Consider the following 10,806-nt stretch of genomic DNA (forward strand, 5'->3'; position numbering starts at 1 on the left):
ATTTATAAAACCCAGAGCAGGCAGTTAATTATCTCACAGCAGTTACATCATTCCAGGGAGGGGACAAGGGGGGCAAGGAGTCAGAATTGCCTAGAACTTATCTTCTAGAAATGTAGAATGAGTGCCTGGCATAAAATGGGGTTTTCGTAGCCATCACGTCTTCTTATAGCACCCTAGACACCTGGTCAGGGATGACACCACCACCAATGGGCTGATCTCTCACACATCAATCATCAATAAGGAAATGCAGCATAGGCTTGCCTGCGGGACAGCCCAATGGGGGCATTTTCTCAGTTCAGGGTCCCCTCTTCCCCAATGGTTCTGGCTTGTGTCAACGTGATGTAAAACTGGCCGGCACATCTCACAATCCATTTCCCTGATATGTAAGGAATCTTGGGCCGCTGTCCTTGTCACCCAGGAGTCTGTTCTCCATCCTGTTATTCCACCTTTCAGAGAAGCAGATGAAAAACTCAATAACTAACCTGATGTTTTTCCCTCTGCCTTGTCTTGTTTTTTTCCTTTTCTCCTCTTTCTTTCCCTTTTCTTCTCTAAACAAGATCCCACTAACTTCCCACACTGGCTTCAAATTCACAATTCCCCTGCCTCAGCTCCCTGACTACTAGGATTACAGATGTGTGCCACCACATTAGACCAGTAACCAATTTTCCTCTCCTTTGTAAGTAGCCCCTTTTACCTGGGAGTTTATAATTCTGGAATTACACCAGGGTCTGTCTAAGTATATGCCTTTCTTTAATTAATCCTTCCTGGAACTTTATCAGCCCCTTTAATCAAGTCTTTCTGAAGTTCAGAAAATGCTCTTTAATTAATTTTTCAACTCTTGTTTTCCCTTTATAGATATTTCCCCCTTTCTCTTTCTCTAATGCCCCTCTGCTTTGGGTGTTAGGATTTGCCCTCTGTATCTCTCTTGTTCTCTGGTGAGGCTTTGTTCCACTTGAACCTCCAGGACACCTGCACATCTCAGCACATTTCCTTCTCTGAATTCACTGACTGTGTTTGTATTCATTTTCATTCATTTCCTCTCATATTACTTTTTTGTTTGTGCTGTGCTGTGGTTTGAATCTAGAATGGTCCCCCCCCCCCACAGGCTGAGCACTTTGTCCCCTGCTGCTGGTGCAGTTTGGGTTGGGAGAGGGACTGTGGGACTTGATGAAATGAAGGTTGGGCCCTCAAGGTGTGTTACTCTTGACTCCTCCCATCCACTTCAGGGTGGGGCTGTCACTGGCTCCCTTCCTCTCCATTTGCCTCCAGGGTTACCTCCAGGCTGGGCTTGGCTGCATTTCAAATGGAGAGAAGGCTTCCTGTTTTCAGTTTACCTTCTCAGCTTCCTTTGGTCTCAGGACCAAAAGTAAAGGGTCTATTTCAGTTTACACTTCCAGGTGATATCAGTCACTGAGGGAAGTCAGGGCAGGAACTCAGGGAGGGAACCTGGAAGAATGATGCTCGTGTGTGTGTGTGTGTGTGTGTGTGTGTGTGTGTGTGTGTGTCTGTCTGACTCTGCCTCTCTGTATCTCTGTCTGTCTCTGTCTCTCTGCCTATTGCTCAGCCCTACTGTCACAAGCCAGGATAACCTATCCAGAGGTGATGGTAAACCCACAGAGAGCTAGGTCTTCCCCCATCATGAGACAACCAAGACAGTTTCCCACAGACATAGCCACAGGGCAATCTGACACTCCTCTGGCCACTCTTGGCTGTATTGACAATAAAAACAACAAAAGTCACTCACTGTCCCTCTGCAGGGACCACCAGGAATCCCCATAGAATTCCCCATTTCTGGACACCATTCTCTTCCTTACTCGATGATGAGCTCTCGTTTGAGCTTTGAGTTTGTAATTCCTCCCACGTCCCTGCCCTTTGGGTCAGGTATTGCTTTGGGGGGGGGGGGCAGCTGCAGGAGGGGTGGTGGTAACGACAAATCTACACCACAGTCTTGGGTGGTCTAGCCCTCACAAGGCTGGCGATGAGCAAACTGGGAGTTGTTGTCTTCTGCCCAGGGCTGGCAGTGTCCTCCCAGGCTGCACAGTCTGCTTAGTCCTATTTTCCAGTAAGGGGCAGGGTAGAGAAAAGTCCTCACATGCTGGGAAGACATGAAGGCTAACTGTCTCCTTCTCAAGCAAGGGACTTCCCTAGACTTTGTAGGAGAAGAGCCTTTTGAAGCAGAAATCAAACATTCGTTTGCATGATGGAATGGAGTCAAGGGGAGACCAGGAGTTCTAGCAGTGACTGGAAATCCAAAGCAGGGACTTATGAAGCACATGAAATTGCCTGAAAGCTTCTAAAATAGGTCAACACAGCCATATTCCATCCCAATTAAACCAGGATCATGGGGACTTAGGTGTTGTTGGGTTTCAACCGGGGGACAAATGACTGAGGTGCCTATTTAACACAACAAATGGATGAAAAAAGGAATAACAAAGGAAAGGAAGGGAACATGGCTGATGTGATGGAGGAGGTTTATTGTAGATACATGGGAGAGCATAGCCAGAGGCAGGGACAGGGACATGGTCATGCCCCTAATCCATGTTGGGGAGAAGGGAGGGGAGAGACAGGAACCAGGTGCAGCAGCCTGGAGGCCAAAGGTACAAAGAGAGTGGGCAACCAAAATGGCTGGACTATGTAAGGAAGGGCAGTGTAGCCCCCTGGTCTGGAGAGTTCAGGATAGGGGGCCATATTCCAGCCAGAAGAGCCCTGAAACAGGTAGGGACAGAGGGATGCTGGGAGAACCTGGCAGCCAGGTCCGCTGTGATATGTTAAGGAGGCACCTCAGCCTTTTGTTCCAAGGTTGAAACCTAGCAGGATTCTAACCTTATGCAGGTGAATTCTTCTTCAGTCAGGGCCAGAACTGTCAGGGAAGTCTATTGAACTCGTCTGGTGCGAAAGATGGTGTGATCTGCCCTCTTCTAATATGCTGGGGAATGCACCTGTTGCTGTGGCTTGTATTTGGTTCATCTTCATCACAACTGATGTGGAGGCTTAAAAATGTAGCACAGCCTAGTTGGGAAATAGGCCCTAACAGAAGGAAGGCTGGTGGGTCACGGAGGCTCACTAGGAAGGAGAGCGCCCTCTAGCGGTACTGCATCCGTTAGACTGGCATTAGGTTCCCCACAGACCCACTAGCCCTGCCTGAAGCAAAGCCCTCAGCAGAAGCAACCAGGTGTGACCAAACTTGGATTTCCCAGACACCGAGGCTATGAGCCATGGAAATCTCTTTTCTGAAAAAGTGTCAAGAATCAGGTTACAGCAACAGAAAATGGATTAAGAGGGCCTGCTTATTTGTGTGTCTCTCAAAGAACTAACCATACTTTCTTTCCTCTGCAGCCCAGAACCTAGGAGAGTCTAACAACAGAGTGCCCTGCAGAAATGAAGGAACAAAAGTGCAATTAGCACATCTGTAAAAATGCACAACTGAGAAGCTCAGGTACCTCATGAGACACACATAATTTACAGATGGAGAAACAGCGATTCCCACTGGCTAGAGTCTGGCTGAGAACCCGTGAAGTCTGTCTTTTCCTTCTTCACTGTGATCTCCTTGTGTTCCTTGCATGTGAGGAGAGGTGAGATAGACTTATACCACAGGCCGGGAAGCAAAGCCATCACATCCCACCTTCCCCTACAAACGCTGCTCATCCTAGGGGGTCCACGAGAAGGTCCGAATATGGACTGAATGTTGGAAACATTATTCTTACCCCCATGTATTCATTGACTATCTATTGCACTAGGAACAGTTTCAGAATCATTTTGTGTCTACGTCAGTGAACAAAGGAAAAAAGAAAGAAAACTCATACTGCCATGAAGTAACACTCTTGTAGAGTGTGGCAGGTGTCTCCAATGGTTCCAACAACAGCAGCCTGTGCATGGAGTCCCTCCCATGAAGAGGTGTAATGCCCTGCCCCACTTTAAACTGCCTTTGACCAATAGAATGTCTTAGAAATGTTTCTGACCGTACTCCTTAAAAGAATTGACACCTTTCTTTTTAAAATTGTATTTCATTTATTCATTTTATTTCTGTGTATATGTGTTTGCCTGAGTTTATTTGCATCATGTGTGTGCAGTAGCCTGAGGCAGCCAGAAGAGGGCATTGGATCTTTTTCTCCACTGATGAGCCTCCCAACTCCTCATTCCAACCGCAGGCATTTTATATCACAGGAGAAATAAAAGTAATAACACTTAGAATAACCTTCTAGCTGTTCTCAAGGGTGCAATATAGCTGTGTGTTCTCCTTTCTCCCTGTCACTAAAGCATGAGACTGGCCTGCCTTGGGAAAGTGTCTCCTAGGACAAGTGGGGTAAACCTGTTTGAATCTGAGATAAGGTGAGTCTGTCTTTCTCTTAGAGTCAGCCTCAACATGTGCAAACAGCTTACCAAGGCCACATAAATTAAAGATGGTGTGGCAAAACAAATGCTCCCTTCCTTAAGTTGTTTTTGCCATGTCAGTCACAGTGTCACTGGTTCAACTCCACCCTGAAATGGCTGTGGGCAGTTGCCCACCGCCCTCTCCTCTTGGATGCGGTCAGCCCCAGATCACACAGAGCTTGAATTACAGCAGGCTGACTAAGCCCTAGCTCCAGTCTAAAGGCAATGGACTGGTATCTGAAGTGGTTGGCTCTAGAGAGGGCGTGCCACACTACACAAATACAGCTCTCTTCCAAGAAAGTTCTCCCTTGTTCTCCCAATGCTTCCATAAGGAATCCAACCACTGGTCCAGAGGTAGAAGGCATTAGCTGTGTTTTAGACAGCTCTTCTTGGTGTGGAAGGCATGACAGAGTTCATAGCGGAAGGAGCATGGCACAGCAGCAGCATCCCCACAGGCCAGGAAACAGACAAAAGGAATTCTGCCTCTGGACCGGCTTCACAGCTTCTCCTTTTCAGTCGGTCTAGAACCCCTATCCAGAGAATGCGTCAACTACACGTATTTATTTTTATTTTCATGGGCATTGCGGTTTTGCCTGCATGTATATCTATCTGTGTGAGGGTGTCAAATCCCCTGAAACTGGAGTTACAGACTGTTGTGAGCTGTCATGTGGGTGGTGGGGATTGAACCTGGGTCCTCTGGAAGAATGGCCAGTGCTCTGAACCACTGAACCATCTCTTCAGCCCCACCAACCACACTTGAACAGATGTCACGTTATGCCTCTCTGGAAACTTCCTCAAACATTCATTCCATAACAGGAATCCCTGGAGGCTAAGGAGATGTTTCCAAGTTTAAGCACACTTGCTGTTCTTTCTGATGACTGGATCTCAGCTTCTAGTACACACTCTGGATCCTCCAGCTCTTCTGGCCTCTAGGGTACCTACACTCATATGCACATAACCCCCACACAGAACACACATACATTTCATAAATGTGCACATAATTAAAAATAAAAATGGGGCTGAGGAGATGGCTCAGTGGTTCAGAGTAATACCAGGGGACCCAAATTCAGTTCCTAGCACTCATTTTAAAAATGAGGACCCCAAATGCAGTCTAGCTGACACAGCACATTGATCCCCATCTCCAAGTAGAAGGATCAGTTTAGTCTCTTCTGAGGCCCAGACACTGCCTTCTCTTGCCCTTGGACAGTGGAGCTCCTGACTCATGCTGAATCACCTGCCTGGTTCTCAGGCTGAGGTGTCACATTTGGAGACTTTTCAGCCTCCATGACTTTATAAGTTACCTTGTAGCCTTAGGAAGAAAGGGTTGATTTGTGCTCCCAGTTTCAGGGGTTTCTCAGTCCATCCTTACGAGGACTACACAGAGGCAATTCACGGTGTGGATGCATGAGGCTACTCCATCCTGATAGAAAAAGAAGCTGAGGCTCCAGTCAGGGTTGGGGGTAGGTATCACCTTCAACTCCTAGTGACATGTTCCACCAACCAGACTCCACCTCCAAAAAATTCAGGGCCTTCAAAATACAGCTACCAACTGGGGTCCAAACTATGAAGACATGAACCTGTGGGAGACATTTCTAAAAAAAACTGTAACCTCAACTGCCTGAGCCAGTTCCCATTGTGTACCCCTGGTTCTGTATCCATTTCCATGTGTCTGTATAGGACCCATCTGTCCCATTATTTTCCAGAGAATCTTATTCGGCGGCTAAAGTTAGAAACCTCACCTCATACATATGAGAAGCACTAGCAGTGCCAAGTGTCAGCTCACCAAGGCACATACTGGAGCCCCCTCCAGACCATCACTTCCTGGAAAGAAAGTTAGGTGAGCTTGAAAGAAGAAGAGCTCCAAATGGCTGTCAGAAAGCGTCAGGGCAGTTGGAAGGAATGTGGGAAGCACTGGTGTCTGTGACACACAGAGGGGCCTAGAGTTCCAGAGACGTGAAAATTCCAATGCTGTGCCATTAGCAGGGGCATGTGGCCTGGCACCGCCCACTGTCCCTAGGATGGCGGAAATCTCTAAATCTCATCCTGACTCGTCCACCCCCAGCTCTGCAAAGTAGGAGGGAGATCATGGAGTTGTGGATGAGAGCTGTAGATTGCTCCCTAAACTCCATTTGCCCCCCCTACCCCCCCCCTCCGTGATATTACTGGCCTGACAATGAGCATGCTAATGAAAATTCAGACACAGTAATTCCATTCTAGGTCTAGGTCAAATACAGGGTGGGATCTGGGTGCTGCTTTGTGTCCATGTATCAGTCAGCTATCGCTATGCAACCAAACACCCAAAGCTCAGTAATGTCAAAGAACATTAATGAACCATTCTTCATAACTTTAAAGTCCTGGTGTAGACAGTTTGCCTGGGGCAGCTCCACAGGTCTCATCCCCTCCCTAGATCCAGCCAGGTTATTCTTCTCTTGAAGACAGTAATCACAAGCAGATACACAAGTCTCTGAAATGAGCACCTTGTTACTTCAACTTCTGTCTCATGGCAGCAGCCCGTAGTATCAGAGTTAGAAGTATGTGTCAAACAGCACTGATACAAAGAATGCTACTGAATGGGCCAGGAAGGCAGTCAACCTCCCAAGGATAAGCAGAGGTGAGGGCAGAGACTACTGGACAGTTTTATCCAAGCTGTGCTGCAAGGACAAATCCGGGCTGCATAGGAATTCTGGGAGAGGAGCCAGACCTAGGCAAGCAGGCTCCAACAAGAACCAGAGACCAGAGAGGCCAGGAGCCACCAAGCTGGCTGTCTGGAAGTGGCCTGGGGCAAGCGGCAAGAAGCAGGGTTCCAGCCCCTTTTCCTTGAGCCAAGAACAAAACTATGACAGAGTGCTTGGGGCTGTAAAAGACCACACCAGTGCAGCTCCTTTCCAAACCCAGGACAGTTTTTAGGCATATTTGTTTTTAAAATAGTATATCTTGAGCTTCAACCACTCATATTACAACTTCACTGGAAATTTTTAGAGGGAGGGAGCCGTATGCCTTTGCCACCTGCATTAATTGCTTGAATCTTACTAAAAGGATGTAATCCTATAGATAATACTCATGAAGTCATGGTCTTGACTGTTATGGGTTTTTTTCTCTAATATTACAGTAAAATGAACAAAACATTCATGACTAAAACAAAAAACATTCCTATTGTTGAAGGAAGAAAATCAGTTGGAGTAGGACGTTTGTAGTATGAGGCCCTGTATGTAGAGAGCACAGTCAAGCAAAACTATCCTGTCTGGTATCAATTCTACACACAGGGAATGGGGAGTGAAAATGGGATTGGTGCTAAAGTCTTTAGCTGGGAAGCTAAGAGCTCATATCTTGAACCACAAGCATGAAGCAAAGAGAGAAAACTGGAAATAAGCAAAGCATTTTTACTCTCAAAAGCCCACCCCAATGATATACTTCCTCCAGCATGGCCACACCCCCTAAACCTCCCTCAAACAGTGCTACCAACTAGGAAACAAATGTTCAAACATCTGAGCCTGTGGGGGACATTCTCATTCGAACTAGTAGGACCTACACAGTCAGCATCAGGACCTCCTTCCGAGCAGCAGATTCTTGGACCTGTTCTGTCCCTCATTTATGGGGAAGAGAGTGACCAAAATCTAGACTCATGAAAGTGTTAGGTATTTGTCTGGGGACAGCATTGTTTCCATAGTGCTTTCATGTAGTCATAGATAATCCGTGATCCTATATCAAAACTCAGTAAATAATCCCTCCTTTAAAGAATCATTTCTTCAAGGTATAGAATCTAAGACTATAGCAAACTTCTTTCTGGTATCCAACCTCATCAGCCCACTTTGCACTGCACCAGGTGGGCTCCTTTGCAGGCAACTCTTGACTTTTTTACTTGGTGTGGTAGTTTGGATGAGAATGGCTGCCATAGGCTCAGGTTTGAATGCTAGGGCCCTAGGTGTGGGGACTGTTTGGGGAAGGTGTGTCACTGTGTGTAACACAAAAAGTAAAAACCCAGAGACAGATACTGGGGTTCAAGCTTGAAGCCGAATATCAGAAAAGCAAAGCAACCAAGACACTAGCTCTTACCTCTACCTCAGGCTAAAAGGGCTGATTGTGTCTCACAAGCTCTCCACCAAACCTCAGACTACTGCCTATCCTCAGCATGACTGGAGAATGAATCTCCACATGAGACCCTTTGATTTTTATACCTCGATAGTGCTGGGATTAAATGCATGTGATCCCAACTACTAAGATCATCTTTGTGTAAGCTGTTTCTCTCTAGGGCTGGATTAGTTTTGTGTAGCTCAGTGTAGCCTTGAACTAACAGACATCTGTCTACCTCTGGCTGTCAAGTGGTAAGATTAAAGGTGTGAACCACCACCTGGCTTCTATAGCCAACTAGTGCTTTCTGTACACTCAGGCAAGCTTTAATAAATCATAAATAATATATCACAATTCCCCCTTTTGTCTAATATAAAAAGGCTACAACTAAAATAAGAAAAACTAAATACAGTAAGTATAAACAATATATACAGTCAATAAGTTTATCAACAATATCTAGTCCATTTGCATTTGACAAATTGAGAGAAAATACTTCATTATCTATTCTACCCTGGTGAGTTGAAAGTCTTGTACCTAAATTACTTTTTCTATCCTAATTTGCATTACCAAATTAAAAATATCTGTTTTGTCTCTCAAACTTATACACTCTACATTTCTTTTTTTTATTTTATTTATTAATTTTTATTTAATTTTATATAACAAAGTCCAATTAAATGAAAACAAACATTTATACACAATACTTGGGAATTTGGTCGTCGTTCTTTCCAAACTACTTCCTGCTGGTAAGGGGTGCTGTCTTGGGGGGATTCGAAGAAGATTCAGATATCCTAGCTGTAGTCTGTAGGGCTGTTTTGTCCAGCTGTTTGGAATGTAGGATCAGCTTGTACTCTGTTTCAGGCGGTCTGGCATGATCCAACCACATTAGTCTGGAAGGAATCCACATCTTTTCATTTTCTGTGGAAACAAAAATAGAAATACTTTTCCCCAGTAACTTGTTCTTCAACTTAAATTTTGGAGTCAAAGCGTTTTTTTTTTTTTTTTTTTTTTTTTTTTAATTTATTATTTTACATGTCGATCCCAGTTCCCTCTCCCTCCCTCCCTCCCTCCCCTCCAGCCCTCCCTCCCTCCTTCCCTCCCTTTTGCCCTCTCTGCCCTGTCCCATGCACTCTAAACAACCTCCCCTCCCAACCACCCACCACAATACCATATGTAGGGGAATGCCATCCAGTTGGGGTCATGTAGATCTGACAGGTCCTATGAAGTAGGGACTAGGGCTTCTCTCCTATCTCTAGAATAAGGCAGTTATCCCTCCATGGGGGATATGTTTGCAAAGTCCTTTTGTGCACCAGGGATACATCCTGGCTCCACTGTCTGAGGTCTCTTAGACTGCTCAGACCTTCTGGCTGAGACCCATGTTCAGGGGGGTCCGAGTCAGTCCCCTGTTGGCTTCCCAGCTATCAGTCTAGTGGCCCTTAGCTCCTCCTTGTTTAGGTAAGCTGTCTCTATGTACTTCTACCGCATGGTCTTGTCCTCTCCATCTGCTTCTGGGTTCTAGTTCGACTCAGTGTTTATGTATGGGTGTTTGCTCCTGTTTTCAACAGGCATTAGTTGAGGACTCCATGGAGAATTAGTTGTTGATCTCACTCTCCGGGAAGGGCATTTATGATAGCCTTTCCACGGGAGCTGAGATTGTTAGTTGGGAGCAGTCTTGTAGTTCCCTCGACCTTTCTTTGTGTTCAACTTTATCTTCAAACCAATATTGGCTCCCTCTTTTATGTTCTCTCTCTCTGTCTCTCTCTCTCTTTCCTATTTTCCATTCCTAACCAGGCTCAAACCTCCTGGTCGCACATGCCTTCCTCTCCTCCCTCTCATTTTCTCCTACTTCTCTCTCCATTAGCTGTCCTCCCACACTTTACCTGAGGTCTGGGGGACTTGTCCCTTCCCAGTTCTGTGAGGGACTTTATATGAATCTCTTAGAATACAACTTGTATCCTAGTTCCTCTGGTGATGTGAATTATAGGCTCATGATCATTTGCTCTAGTTCTAAAATCCATATATGAGTGAGTACATACTGTGTTTCTCTTTTTGTGACTGGGTTACCTCATTCAGGATGGTTTCTTCAAGTGCCATCCACTTGCCTGCGAATTTCAAGATACCATTATTTTTTTCTGCAGAGTAGTATTCCATTGTGTAGATGTGCCACATCTTCATTAACCATTCTTCAATTGAGGGGCATCTAGGTTGCTTCCAGGTTCTTGCTATTACAAATAATGCTGCTATGAACATAGTTGAACAGATGGCTTTGTTGCATTGATGTGAATCCTTTGGGTATATGCCTAAGAGGGTGATTGCCTGGTCCTGTGGTAAACTAATTCCCATTTTCCTGAGGAACCGCCATACTGATCT

The sequence above is a fragment of the Phodopus roborovskii genome, unplaced genomic scaffold (genome assembly GCF_943737965.1).
Source record: "Phodopus roborovskii unplaced genomic scaffold, PHOROB, whole genome shotgun sequence".
In the NCBI taxonomy this organism is placed as follows: domain Eukaryota; kingdom Metazoa; phylum Chordata; class Mammalia; order Rodentia; family Cricetidae; genus Phodopus; species Phodopus roborovskii.